This window comes from Natrix helvetica, assembly GCF_964273705.1.
Source record: "Natrix helvetica genome assembly, chromosome: 2".
Lineage (NCBI taxonomy): Eukaryota > Metazoa > Chordata > Lepidosauria > Squamata > Natricidae > Natrix > Natrix helvetica.
In genome coordinates, this window is record NC_138552.1 from 194,205,851 (window position 1) to 194,221,583 (window position 15,733).

Here is a 15,733-nt window from a genome sequence, read left to right on the forward strand (position 1 = left end):
TTCGGACATGTAGTAACTTATTACAGAATAAATAATATTATATTTTATTGGATTCTAAAACCTGTCCTACTCCTTAATTAAACATCCTAATTTGGCCTAGTATATTGAATTGCAGGTTTGTTAAAACTACAATCACATTTTTATTGTGATATATCCACCTATATATCCATCTGGTTCAGTTCCAAACTGGGAGAAAGACACTGGAAACATGGAGGCTGATTGGAAAGATGGTTTATTAATGAAGTAGAACCACATTGGCTTGTGGTTCTGGGCAGTAGACAAAATGGGGTTGAGAGTGGGAAGTTTTTATACCTGCTCTTGGGCTCTGCACTTGAGCTTCCGTTCCTGTGCAAGAACATGCATTATATTGGCTGTTGTCAGACTCCCATGAGACCATATAGTGGTTATGTAGGGATCATAGCTGGCTTTATAGACAAAGTACAAATCCTAGGTGTTTGTCTGAGCTAGGTTTGGTTGAAGTTTGGACTGCTCTGAAAGTGATGGGGCTCATGTTCTGAAAGGGTGTTGGGTAATTCCTATTGTGGCTTAATGGCTTTCGTCCTGTTTTGGCTCTTGGGTGAGGGTATTTGCTTATTTACTTTACTTTACTTTTATTTGTGCTTATAGACCGCCCCCTCTCCCAAAAGGGACTCGGGGCGTTGTACAGTCCATACAAAAAATACATCACATGAATAGTTAAAAATTAGATAGTTAAATTATTAAATAGATAGATATAGATATGGAGGAGGTTAAAAAGAACTGTACAGCTAAGTAAAGTGTCTAAAATATAGTTTTAAAAACCCCTAAAAAATATCCCATAAATTAAATTTAAAAACAATTCCCTAAAATACCAGTTAAAAATGTATGAACAGAGCTATCTAGATACTTGTCTTCTTTCAATAAGCTCTTTCTCTCTTAAGTGTTGACATCTGCTGTGGCCTATTAAGGAAAGTGGGGGTTGCTTTCTGCCTTTTTAATATTCCTCAAAATATTTTATTCTTCTAGGGGGTGTGTGGCTTCCCACAATTGATAGATTGTTTTTAGTAGAAAATAGTTAGAAATCTGTTCAGAATAGACGATACACATTATAGTATCTGCAGTTTGTATAGTTGGATTTGTTTCAAGAAGCGAGGTTTTGATTCAAGATATATTTTATGTATGTATTGTTACTAAATCCGAGCATTTCCACTGCTTTTATGAACTTAAATGAAGCATTAGATTTATTTTCTCTTAATCTGTGTTAAATGGGTCAAAAACAGTTGTAAACACTTAGCTTTCGCTGGTGGTAATAATAATAATAATAATAATAATAATAATAATAATAATAATAATAATAATAATAATAATAATAATAATAATAATAATAATAATAATAATAATAATAAATTTTTATTTGTTAGCCGCACCCTCTCCCGAAGGACTCGGGGCGGTGTACAATAAAAACACATAAAATACAAATGAACAATACATATACAGATAAAAATAAACACATACACGTACGTACACATATACATATACATATACATGGAGGAGGTATCAAATATATAAAATAGAATTTAAAATTGACAATTTAAAACACCCTCAATTAGATTACAAAATTTAAAAAAAAACCCGTCAGGAGCGATAAGGTAAAACTATGGTTGAGCCAGGCCAGCTAATTGGAAGAGGTGGGTCTTGAGCTTTGCACGGAAGGAGCGGAGGTCAGAGGTAGTCCTGATATCAGGGGGGAGGTCATTCCACAGGGCTGGGCCCGTCACAGAGAAGGCTCTGCTCCTAGGCGTCGCCCCCCGACACTGTTTGGTAGACGGCACCTGGAGAAGTCCCTCTCTGTGCGAGCGAATTGGTCGTAGGGATGTATGGGGCAGGATGCGATCCCGCAGGTAGCTAGGTCCTGTGCCATGGAGCGCTTTAAAGATCGTAATCAGAACCTTGAAACGCACCCGATAGACCACAGGAAGCCAGTGCAGCTCGCGCAGGAGAGGTGTCACATGGGAGTACCTTGTACTCCCCATAATCACCCGCGCGGCCGCATTCTGGACCAACTGCAGTCTCCGAGTGCATCTCAAGGGAAGCCCCATGTAGAGAGCGTTGCAGTAGTCCAGGCGAGACGTCACCAGCGCATGAGTGACTGTGCGTAAGGCATCCCGGTTCAATAGGGGGCGCAATTGGCACACCAGGCGAACCTGGTGGAACGCCCCCCTTGCCACGGCTGTCACATGGTCATCCATGGACAGCCGGGCATCCAGGAGGACGCCCAAATTGCGCGCCCGCTCCACGGGGGCCAGTTGTACGCCCCCAATGGCCAAAGATGGAAGCAATTGGTTAAACCGGGGGGGCGGAACCCACAGCCACTCCGTCTTGGAGGGGTTGAGCTTGAGTCGGTTGCCATCCATCCAGACCCGTACGGCTTCCAAGCACCGGGACATCACTTCGACGGCCTCGTTGGGGTGGTTCGGGGTGGAAATGTACAGCTGAGTATCATCAGCGTACAGATGATATCCCACCCCGAAACCACGAATGGTCATGATTGCATAGCTAATTGCTTCTTACCTCAAAAAGGGTCATTAGCTAACTAGCCAACGCCAATGAAAATGGGAGATAATCTGAAATTTTTAACTTGCTTTTTTTCCTCCTGATAGGCATTGTGAAAGAGTATGGCAATTTAATTTGCCTTTCATATCCTATGACAGGACTCATGATTATTAAAAATATTCAATGCTACAAATGAGTAGACCCTACTGTTTTGGACAGGCAGAATTTAAATACCTGCCACCTAACTGTTTGCTGCATTGCACCCTGCCGGGATAATAATTATTGTTGAATTCTTGGATTTTATCAAACCAGCAAGGTGATCACCCCCTTGAAACAGCTAGCGATCTAAGGTATGGCCAGAAAAAGGAAGCAGCAACAATATCTCTCTGTTAGAACCCTGGCAAATGCTCTTTGAAACACGACATTTATTTGGCAGTGGGAAGATTCTGTTGGAAAATTGCTTCCAGCCGCACTACATTACCCCTTTGGCTGCTTCCAAGAGAAATTGCTGTAAGTACTGAAGCAAAGAAGCCAAACTCAAAGGGGGAGAGAACAAGAATTAGAAGGCAAATATGGGGCAGAAAATTAGGCTTTGAAGTGGGATGGGGTTGGACTTCCAATGAGCTTGCTTGGATTTTCTACCAAAGCTTAGGAAATGTTCTATATCCTCTTCTGTTTTTCTCTTGAAACTTAGCAGGATTTATTTGAGAGATGGTGATTGATGATGTGTAAAATATTCTTAATAGGTTTATCCCATTCTCACTTTTTTTTTTAAAAAAAGTAGGGGTAAGCAGGAAGCCTGCTGAGCGTATGATTGCACATAATTCAGTAGCAATTGCAAAAAACTTATGGTGGGGAGAAGTGTTTATTAATAGTGAACTTTATAGTGAACTTTATATCTGTCAGCCCTGCAAGGTAATCCAGGAAAACCATGAATACTAACCCTACCTTTATTGTTAGGTTACAGTAAAGAACTTTGCAAAATTGAAAATAATTGTACTCTCCTCTATTCCTTTCCTTTAACTTTTCATAAAACTAAGGAGGGTAATGTACATTTTACTCCATTTCCTCTTTTTCCTGTGATGGTGAACCTATGTGTCAGGCGTGCATCCCTCAATAACCAAGAAAGAAAACTCCTAACTCAATTGTCCGTGGAATTAAAATACTTTTACTGGTTATGAAAAGATAGCAGCGAAAGTAAAGCAAGATCTGAGCCAGAAAGGCGCAAACAAATACATATCAAATGATAACCCAGCCCCCTCCTTCCATCGACCCCACCCCAGTGTCCAATCTGCAACTCCCTTAGGTGTCATGTGGGGTGCATCTCCAAAAGGCACTATCACATTGATATGCAGGACGGTTGGCCTTGACCAAGTCCAAACACCAGCCACCAGCATGCACAGAAGATGGTGAGAAGAAAACTCCCTCTTTCATATCACTCCTGTACCATTTATTCCCATCCCAAATACCATGCCCCCACCCTCCCCATTTCTATGGCAGCCGATAGACACAGCTTCTTCAACTTCTGGGTGGTTTGTAGAAATTTAGTGGACAAAAAACACCCTTTCCCCAACTTGGTACTCTTTAGACTTAGCCCTTTTTTTATCCACCTGTTTTTTGCGAGCATGGTAAGCCACGTCTAAGGCTTTGCAAGTCATCAGCCAAAACTGTTGAAGTTGATTACTCCACTCGGACAAGGATAAAATTTGAGGTTTCTCTTGAGACAATTCAGGAATTGGTACAAAATCCTGGCCAAACACAATTTTAAAAGGGATCATTCCCTTACTGCTATGTACTGAATTATTGTACGCCACCTCTGCATGTGGCAAAAGTTCATCCCAATTATCCTGTTGATAATTGATAGAACACTGAAGGTACTGCTCCAGAACCAAGTTAGCACATTCACAAGCCCCATTAGTCTGCGGATGGTTTAGTCCCGGGGCGGAGCCAATTAATTTCAGGAACTCTTTCCAAAAGTGAATTGGATCCCCCCCACGACTGCCCTGCGCTCCCCCCACTTGTGGCACGCGAGCCAAAAAAGGTTCGCCATCGCTGATCTAGCCAATGACTTTGCTAATGGGATCTTGGAACAAGACATAGAATGGACCTGTTTGGAGAACAGATCGGTGATTACCCAAATGACGGTATTTCTAAGACTTTCTGGTAACTCTGGTAACTCGACAATAAAATCCATCGATATCTCCTTCCATGGGGCCCGAGGATGGGCAACACTTTGAAGGAGACCTTGGGGCTTCCCTTGATTTTAGGAGATATGTAATAGGCAGTGCAATGCTCACGAACGAGGGGATAAATTGGAGATAGAAATTTGCAAATCCCCAAAAAATTTGTAGTTGCTTGCGGGTGCGAGAAGGTGCCCACTCAGTGACAGCCCGTACTTTTGCCGGGTCCATCTCGATGCCTTTGTGGGAGATACGGTATCCCAAATGATTGATCCTCTCCTGTTGAAATTCACACTTAGACAATTTGGCATAAAGTTCAGCGGCCCGGAGTTTTTTGAGAACTGAGCGTACCAAAGTCATGTATTCATCATGTGTTTCTGTGTAGATAAGGGTGGCACTAACAAATACATATCAAACGATAACCCAGCCCCCTCCCTCCAACAACCCCACCCCAGTGTCCAATCTGCAACTCCCTTAGGTGTCATGTGGGGTGCAACTCCAAAAGGCATCATCATGTTGGTATGCAGGATGGTTGGCCTTGACCAGGACCAAACACTAGCCAACAGCATGAGCAGAAGATGGTGAGAAGAAAACTCCCTTTTTCATATCACTCCTCTACCATTTAACCCTATCCCAAATACTATGCCCCCCCTCCCCGTTTCTATGGCAGCCGATGGTAAGTAAGCGAAGCAGAGGCTGATACTATGGCACATGTGCCAGAGGTGGCATGCAGAGCCTTCTCTGTGGGCATGTGCGCCACCGCCAGCTGCTCTTCTGGTTTCTGGTCTGCCAGCCAGCTGGTCTTCATGGGCACTGGAGCGCCTGAAAACGGCCAAAAATGGGCCATTTTGGGGCCATTTTCAGGTTAGCTTTGGGGCATTTTGAGGGCATTTTGGGGCCATTTTTAGGCTGTTTTTCATGTTATTTTTGGGCCAAAAAAACAGCTAGAAAATGACCGGAAAACAGCCTGAAAATGACCCACAAAACAGCCTGAAAATGCTCTGCAAAATGCCCCCAAAATAGGCATGCATGCAACAGAGGGCGAGTTTCTGGTGCTCAGGCGTGTGCGAAGACCAGCTGGCCATCACACATGTGCCTGCTAGAAACGCGTAGGCCAACTGGCCAGCGCATGCATGCACACGCATTCTGTTTTGGGCACTCAGTGCCAAAAATGTTCACCATCACTGTCTATTGTAATACAACCTTAGGGCTCATAAAGACTGGTCTAAAATTATCCAGAGAGGACTCTTGGCTTGTCTCATGATGTAGAGAGTAAAGAAGATGAGCTTGAGGAAGAGAGAAAATCCATTACCAAGGCAACAACCAAATAAATACTGTATTGCAGAAGTCCAGCTGAGGCAGAGGAAGTCCAAAAATATCTGAGAGAAACCCACCACAAATTCACATAAAGATAAAAGAGAGAGGAGGAGGAGGAAAAACACATTCTGGCTCCCAAGATTCTATGACCACAAGTAGTCCTTGATTTACAACACTTCATTTAGTGACTATTCGAAATCACAACAGCACTGAAAACGTGACCTATGACCATTTTTCACACTTATGACCATTGTGGCTTCCCCATGATCACATGATCAAAATTCAGCCTCTTGTCAACTGACTCATATTTATGACAGTTGTAGTGTCCAGGGGTCATGTGAACACCTTTTGTGACCTTCTGACAAAGTGACGAGTGAATGGGGAAAACAGAGTCACTTAACAACCATGTTACTTACTTAACAAATGCAGTGATTCACTTAACAACTGTGGCAAGAAGGGTGTAAAATGGGGCAAAACTCACTTAGCAACAGAAAATTTGGGCTCAATTGTGGTTGTACATCAAGGGCTACCTGAATAGCCAATCTTAAAGTAGTTTAAGACACACATGATACCTGCTTCATGGTCTGGTCTATCTTGTAGGGCTGACCCAGCTTAATTGCTACATGGCAGTTGCTCTCAAAATGAGAGAACCAGTATTATTTAGTGATTACACTGCTGGACTAGCATCAGGTTCTAGGGCTCCCTTGGCCTGAACGCCAACTGCGTGATTTTAATCCATTCACTTCCTCATGAGTCCTAATCCATATCAGACTGTGTGATATGCGGGCTTGAAATTGCATTATTCATTGACAGCTCTGAGAAGTCAATGAATGCAGTTCAAAGCAAGAAGACCTGCTAACCAAGTGGAACAAAAAGTATGAACTATCTCTCCAAATGAGTTGACTTGCCCAAAGACCAGATCTATCTCCAGTTAAAACTATGTGCAGACCTTGTCATGTGCCCCCCACCCAGCCTTCTTCCTATTTATTTGATGACGCCCAGGAAAGATTCTATACAGGGCCTCAGGCTATTTATGTTAATTGTCTTTTTTGGAGGAAAGAACCTCTGCAGTGTATGAAGAAATATCTCACGTAGCTGAGGGTTTCTGATCCTAATAATAGAATTATTATTTCAGTGCTTCCTTCCTAGTTTAAACATGATAGGTGGGTTTTCTAAAGTTCATAAATTTACAAATGGCTAGAGATCGTTCTTGTGGATACTCTTTCTTACTTCTGCTACTTAAGGATATCAAAGTTTAGAATAATAAGAATAGGGAGACTCTTCCTTACGTAATGATCTGTGAAGCATTAGGAAACCATTAGAGGGCCGTATCACAGCTTCCAATGTCCAATGTAATAACCTTTACGTTTAATCAAAGAAGACCACTTTAGAATTACAAAGAGGCTTATGCAGTGCTGCTCTTGCCTGTGTTGAACTTTAGAATTGGCCTCTGGTGGTTTCAAAGACTCTGCCAGCATGATAAGCAATAGAACTTTTGCGGAAACTGTTGTTATCTCAAGTGATAACTCTGTAGCTGTGTTTGTGGGAAGGTGTTGTGGCATTTGCTTTATCTTCCACTATTCCTGAATTTATGCTGGTCCATCTCCTTCCCTGTCAACCTTCAATGGGAAGAAGTCTGAAAGAAGGATGCGGATCAGAGGTGGGTTCCTACCGGTTTGGACCAGTTCGACTGAACCGGTAGTGGCTTGCCAGCCTGGGTCACTGGAACCAGCAGCAACGCAGATCTGCCACGCCTCCGAATCGGTTCCCTGGTCAGCACAGCAAAAAAAAATTCCATTTTTTAATGTTCTGCGCATGCACAGACCTATTTATGGGCAACTGTGCATATGCGTGGAGCGTGCATCTGGAGCTCACACACTCACAATTTCACGTGCTCTGAACCGGCAGTAATGTCGGCAGCAACCTACTTCTGATGCGGATGTATAAGCAAGTAAGCATCTCACATAATGTAGAGCTTTCAATGTGTTGTACAGTAAAAATGTAAAACACCAAAGCCAATTGTAATGTTGGATCATATCTACAATCCAATGTAACCCCTGATGTTGATATAGTAACTCTATAATATTAACGCAGTACTGTAAATTAGGAAGTAATGGTGACATTTATGGTTACTATGCTAAAATGCCTTGTTAATGCCATGAAATCTGTTTCTGCATATTAGCACTCTAGAAGTGCTTGTAACAAGTTGAGCAGCAAAAAAAGAATTTTAAAAAAGCCCAACAATACAAATCTCTTAACATTACAAATATTTTTTATATAGCAGCACAGTAATCTTTGAAGTTGAAATGCAGACAGCATGTTTTAAATTCTGCTATTCCCAACTGTGGCTCCAATCAATGTTATGTTAGACTTCTCTTAAGCAAGATGAGCTTTATAGAGACAAAAAAACAGCAACAATTTGAATGTTCGGATTTGGTGCCAAGTAACTAAAAAGCAGGAAATTTCTTCTTCCTCTGAAAACTACAAGGACTGTCTGTACTTGTAATTAGTGCAGTCTGTAAATAAATATTTCTCTCCGAGGAGGAATATATCAGTCTAAAATTTCATTCTGACATTAATGAATTGTTTATTTTTGCAATGTAATTTTTTTAAAAAACCAGAGAATTCTTACATGTATTATAATTCAAAGAACTCTCTCTGTGTGTATCTGTCTGTGTAAAAATTTTATAAAGGAAAGAGTTGTTTTGTAGTCAATAGTCATTAAAAAAAACATTTACAGAGAATTTTAACTACAGAGAGGTTTCTACATTTCATTAAAAGAAACGGGCTGATTTACACAGATACATCCATTGCTCAATACTTGTGTCATGCAATTTGCTGCCTGAACTTTTACTATTGAAACTGCATATATAGAAGTTTTTTAACTGGAGTATAAAAACATGACATGTTTTTTTTAGCATTAGCTTTTGGTGGGTCACTTCTGGATGATGTAGTGAATAAACACATACATTTTCAATGGAATGGAAAACCTGCAGGCTTTTTATGATAGTGTTTATAATTCGTAACTCTGTAAATGGTAGCAAACTTAATGCATAAATTACCAATAAGAGTAAGTTAGCTCATATAAATTAATAAAAATAAAGTTGTATTTTGATATAAATATGTTTATTTTTTAATAGCTTGACCTATTTATCTCTCACTTCTAGGATGTACAGAATTCAACAATTTTCCAATAAATATATCCTTTGGATTATTATTGCAGCTGTTAATATGCAGGCTATTAAATTTAGTGCAGATGCAAATAGTTATTTACATCTCAGTGACGATGTTGTGCATAAAAACCCTGTTGCATGAAACTTACCACTAAATAACATTGAAGATCTAACATATTGAATACAATCTAAGTGATCAGTTTTTTTCAAGATCTTTGAAAGAGGATGTTCCTAAATCTTGTTGCTGAATATCAGCATGAGTTAGTTAGCATTTAGTTTACGCTGGTTGTATATTCAGTGATATTCATTGTACCTGTTTGTTAGGCAAGAATGTAACACTTAGTTGTATGGCTTCAAAATCATGTACTTGTAAATTAATATGGCAACTGCATTCAGAAGTCATTAAAATCTGGCAGGAGGGGCCCATGCCTCTCTTAAAACACCATAAACAAGAGGTAAAATGGGGAGGCATCTTTGAGGTGTCTTTCAACTGAATATTAATTAATTAATTAATCAATCAATTAATTGATCCCTAGCATGTTGTACCGTTCAGTCTAGCATTTGTCTAAATAGATGTGTATCTCACTGAAAGGAATGGAACTGGAATATTTTAAATTCTTCCTGTAGGATTTGGAATTTATTTGTTTTGGCACAAAAAGTGTGTTAAGTCTCTTGGGGTTTAACACATCTATTTTACTTCTTATTTTGGTTTTATTCACTAACCGGATCCTTTGTGCAACTCATCCTGAATTGATCTGCATTGCTTTATATAGTTTAAAGGGCCTTGACAGTACATCTGTAAGGCATCATAAACCCAATATCTTGCTTGTCCCTATTGCTTGGTTGAAGCTTTATTTTCATAACAATGTTGGGCTACCGTTAGTATAAATTATACTTGAATCTGTCAGTGTTCCTACTAAACAGATGAAGCCCAGAGACAATGTCGCTTGCCATCAGAAAAAAATTAAAAGCATCTTCAGCATATGCAAGGTGCCTTTCTCCCTGCACTGAATACATGAAATATGCAGTTAAAATTAAACAGGGCTCCAAGTTCTTAGCAACCATTTCCTATGACAGAGATTGCTAAAACCTGAGGCTTTAAGGATTCTACATTGCCCTTTTACTCTACTCTGGAGATTAAAAAAACAAGACCAGAAACAATGGCATAGGGGCCAGAGCCATCACTTATGCTATCCCATGAGCCATAAACTGCAGAGACATACATATACGAGTGAACATTGAATTACTACACAATTCTGTATTTAATAACAACCTCTCCCAGGTAGCCAAAAGAGCCACCAAGAAGCAGAAGGAGGCTGAGAGATAAGCTGGATATAATCCGTTGGGACCATAAAAGAGAATTCTTGGTTCAATTGCAATTTTTACGGGAAAGCAACGTCTGCCAAAAAATGTATATATTATAATCCACTTTTAGTAGTGGACTTTATCAACACATTTTGGGATGTTTTCAAGCCAGAAATTCCTCCTGCCAAGGAATAGTACTAAAATTCAAATTCAAGCACATTTTTGATCCTGTGACTGTATTTTAAAAAGGAGTCTAATATCTTGATTCTATTGTATGAAAGCCAATACCCCCCTCCTTCAGTTTCCAAGATGATTTGATTGAAAAATAGGGCATAATCAGAATTTTTGAGGGATATGCAGAGATCAAAAAGGATATCTTGTCAGGTGGCTAATAATTATTTTTCTTGTTTCTTTTTTGAAAACAAGTAGTGGCTTACTGGCTTGAGTTAAAATGACCCTGGTATAATTTTCTGCCACTAAGAACTGCAGAACTGAATCCCTCTTGCCCAAATCCCATTTCCTAGTAATCCTGCTGGTTCCAGAATGCAGCTTCCAGGCATTTTGTTGAAAAAATAAACCAAGGTTTCTCTTGCCTATGGATTATTTTGGACTGTTAGAAAATATTACTGAGGCTTCATATCCAATACTCTCCAGTTAACAGTTCTTGGCATCTGATTAGTGTCAGTTGTTTCCATTGACACTGGGAACTAAAAAAGAGTGTTAAAACATTCTTGGCAACATTTTCACTTGTCTGTCTTATTCTGGTGAATATTCATATTTGTTCCTCTTCGCACATATGCCTTCTTGTCCAGTGGTATGGCTTTATATAGTCTGATTATAAATTCTCCTTGAGTTCTGATTTGGCTGGAATATCTTCTTAGAATAGCTATTTTGCTTGTGGGCATATTTCTGAAAATTTTGGTGTTCAAAGTTGGATTGCTCAAGGCTACAGTCCAGTTTTTTTTTAAATAACACCTGGTCAGAAAACTAGTCAGGGGCCTCCTAAAAATAATACGTAGCTGGTCCTCGGGCAATAGTAAATTATCTATGTGGCATTAATTTTGTAGTTCTTGCCAAGATGTTCTTTTACAGTTCTTTTCCTTTTTAAGAAAAATGGCATTGTCGTATTTCCAGGAGCACAGTAGGTTTCTGATGGAGCCAACCAAACTTAACTGCCAGATTATATGATCAGTTTGTTATAATCCTTACATTATATTCTCTGTATTAATTTCAACACTATAAATATTGAAAATTATTATAGTTTACAATATATAATATAATTTATATTAATAGTCTAGAGCATGTTGCGGTCACATGGTGTTTCGCAACTTTTCCTCATCTGCAGAGCTGGGGAGGGCGTGGCCTGTACTTGACGCATCTAGACCATGGGCCGCCAGTTTGACACCCCTGGTCTAGAGGGTAAAGTCCAAGCAATCGTTGAGTACTGATGGCAATTCGAATTGGAATTCCCATTGCTAAGTGATGTGGTTGTAAAATGCAGTATCACATGGCCACAAAGCTTAGTGATGTCTGTCCCTGTTGCCATCATTAATTGAACCTCACTAGTCATTAGCCAAGGACCCACCCTGATTTAAGCCATTGCCAGCTTGGTCCCTCCTTTCATAAGGTAAAAAGTACCTTTACCTGTCTCTATGCAATAGTCTATAGGGTTGTTTTTTTTGTCCAACAATATATTTCATTGTTGCAGTTCATTTTTTGAAAGCTCCTGCAATATTTCAATTTGCTAGAGCATTTCAAAACTGAAGATTGAAAATGATTTTTAACATGCATAAACATCAAGCTTCTATTAGATGAAATAAGGTTGTACTACTTTTGGACAAGTTTTTTTCTAGAATTCTGTTTCAACATATTTCTTTCACTGTGGCCTGTGACACTACTCTCCTGTTCCAAACTCTTGTTTTCCATAGTATATTGTAAATTTAGTAACAAAGAGAAAAAAATCACTACAGTTCTTTCTACAGCAATAAAAGCATTCAAAGGCATAAAGTAAAACATCAGATTAAAATACCAGAATTAGTTCATGAAGTAAACCTATCAAATAAAAATTACCAAAACATGGAAGTGTTTCAAAAATTAGTGTACATATGGTATTAGTGCTAATGTGAATTGATAATTTTTCTCTTTATTTTTTAATTTGTACTTATTGAGATATATATTTTGATAAGCCTCCTTCCCCTCCGAAAAAGCCAAAAAAAGATAAAAGCAAAAAAGGAATAGAAATTTACAAACTGCATAAAATGAAATAAACACTTTGGAAGTAATATTAATGTAGCAATAAGTCTAAAAGTGATGAATTATCAAATTAGCACAAAAGTTATTTTTTACATTAAAAACACTCCCACAATTTCATTTTTCAAAAGAATTATGTGTGATTTCCAATAAGTAACTAAAAGCGTCCCAGCAACTGTTACCATATAAAAAGGGCAACTCCATGTACTTTTTAAAGTTATAAGGTTGGCAATGTATTTTGCTAATTAGAAGGTTTTTTTCCCCAGCATTTTTTGCAAAATGCTTTTAGTAAATCATGATGTGTTTCTTCACTGCTTTCTTGTGTGTGTGTGTGTGTGTGTGTGTGTGTGTGTATTCAATTAGTATATCTGTGATATACTGGTTAGTCTATCTCTAGCTTTTTTCTCTCTTTTACAATCCCTCTCTTGGTGTCTAAAAATGCTGAGATCTCTTTGGGAGGAAATATCCTTTTTTCTAAAGTTCAAATTTTTTGAGTAACTTGTCTGTTCAAACTGTCTTTGCCCATCATTTTTGTTTCCTTAGGCTCCCTCCTGGCAGCTGAGCATTCCAAGTTGTTTGCCCTATGACAAAGATTAGCTAAAGCGCTTCCTGATGTGCTTCCTAAAATATGGAAAGTCTTTTAAACTGTTAATAATATGCCTAATGTGATATAATTAGTTGACAAAAAATGGAATTATTGGATGTGTTGCTTGCCTGTAAATTCAGAGCGGAAGCAAAGTTCAAAGAAAATGCGGAAGAGAGAAAGTTGGTTCTTCTTAAAATGTAAAAAAAAAAGTGGAAATACTCTGTATGTTTTTTCAACTCAAACATGGCAGTGGAGCAGTTGAATAAGGTGCTTACGTTATGCATGCACTTTTGTTTATTTAAAAGCTAATATTCGTCTCTGAGATAAAGTATCTCACCTGAATAATTAATTTTGTTTACTGATTTTATTTTAATTTATAAAGGATTTCAAGGACACAGCTAGTTAAACCCTCTTGAGGACCTTATTCCTTATCAAGCTGCTGTTTGCATATAGCAAAATGATGCAAAGCATTTACCGGTATATGCATGCCATTTAAAATGGTACACCATGTGCATATTTTGTTGGGTCTGGAATAAAGTACATAAATAATCATATTGAAGAGCTTCTCTATATTCCTTCGGGATTAATGTGATTATTCCTCAAGAGCGTCAAAATCCCTGATCAATTGCTCACTTAGTTTATTCAGGTAAACAATTAAAATAAACCAGTGCACTATATATATATATATATATATATATATATATATATATATATATATATATATATATATATATATATATATATATATATATATATATATATATATATATATATATATATATATATATATATATATATATATATATATATATATATATATATATATATATATATATATATATATATATATATATATATATATATATATATATATATATATATATATAGTCTGAATCAGTTCAAATAAAAAATGTTTTACTGCTTGTTGGTGCCATTTTTATAATTATTACAAGATATGCATTGGTATTACCACAGTATATCTTAGGATGTATACTGATGTTGTTTGTACTTGATGTAATGTTAAAGATCTTTAAGGATGAAATATCATTTTTGTTACATAACAAAAGTCGAATTTCTTTGTTCCCTATGTCTAAATCTTAAAGTCAGCTTGGAAAAAAAATAGATAAATCTGTTATGTGCTACTACTGGTTTTTTCCCATTTTGATTTACAACAACAACAACAGGCAATGCCTAAACCATGTGTAGTCCTTGGCTAATGGTAATGGGTACCCAAGGGTTACAAGCAAATGTTTTGCTTTCCCTTGCTTTTGGTACCACTTTTCAAGATAGATGAAAAGGCACTAGTAAAATTAATGAATGGATTTATGGGTAAGTTCAGAAATAGTTTCCAAGTTATGCAGTGAAATTTTCTTAATAAATTTGAATAAATGCATGAAGAATGCTTGTGATGATATTAGAGGCATTGAGGATGTGAAAGTATTTTTGTGTGCGGATGCTGTGGTTTAGTTAGCTGAGACCCTAAGTTATTTTCAATAAATGTTATATAGACTGTATGATGGAGTGGGAATATGGATGTGAAAACTGATATTAGACAGGTAAATTAGATTGAGTGATTGTTCTGTTTCTATAAGTGTGGTGACCTAATTCTAAAATTAGATTAATCGTATTACACAGTTTGTGAGCAAAATTGAGAAAAAAATCCAAATTTCCTTGAAATCATAATGTAGTATTTAATTGAAATAAAGAATTATGTCATCCTTGACATATTAAAATGACATTAGTTCAAATTTACATATGTGTATGTGTATGCACATATATGTACACACACACACATTTGACAAAACATATGTGTATATGTATGTGTATATGGCGTATTCGGGTCTTTTCCCGTGTAAGATTGACAGTATCTTGATGACATTTCAACGTGGTCATACTCATCATCTTCAAGCTGGTACCTTTGCGCATATATATATATATATATATATATATATATATATATATATATATATATATATATATATATATATATATATATATATATATATATATATATATATATACACACACACATACATACATACATACATATATATATATATATATATATATATATATATTTGCAGCATTAAGGAGAAACTCCTTCTATGGGAAGCAGCAGAAGAGGGGAGGCTACTTTGATACTGTTATTGCAGTTCTATCATTCTTTAGCTTTTTCTGTCAACTCACTGGAACCAAGTATGCTTAGTCTGTGAATGGTGATGGTGCTAAAACAGTTGTCATATCGTTTCATCTGAGGCTGTTATCCTTACATCTTGGATCAGAAGTGTAAAGCAGTGATGCATTTAGCTCATATGAAGCCATTCCATAGTGCTGAAAATTACAGTACATGGGTTTTGACATTTGCTAAAATGGACTTCCACTTTACACAA

At 37.6% G+C, this 15,733-nt stretch overlaps 1 protein-coding gene across 5 annotated transcripts in view; it reads left to right on the forward strand.

The window, feature by feature from the left end:
- The window catches only part of NKAIN2 (sodium/potassium transporting ATPase interacting 2), a gene marked incomplete at its 3' end in the record, with an annotated part of 634,996 nt that overhangs the window by 296,950 nt on the left and 322,313 nt on the right, over positions 1 to 15,733 (forward strand). The gene's annotated exons all lie outside the window — the stretch shown is intronic.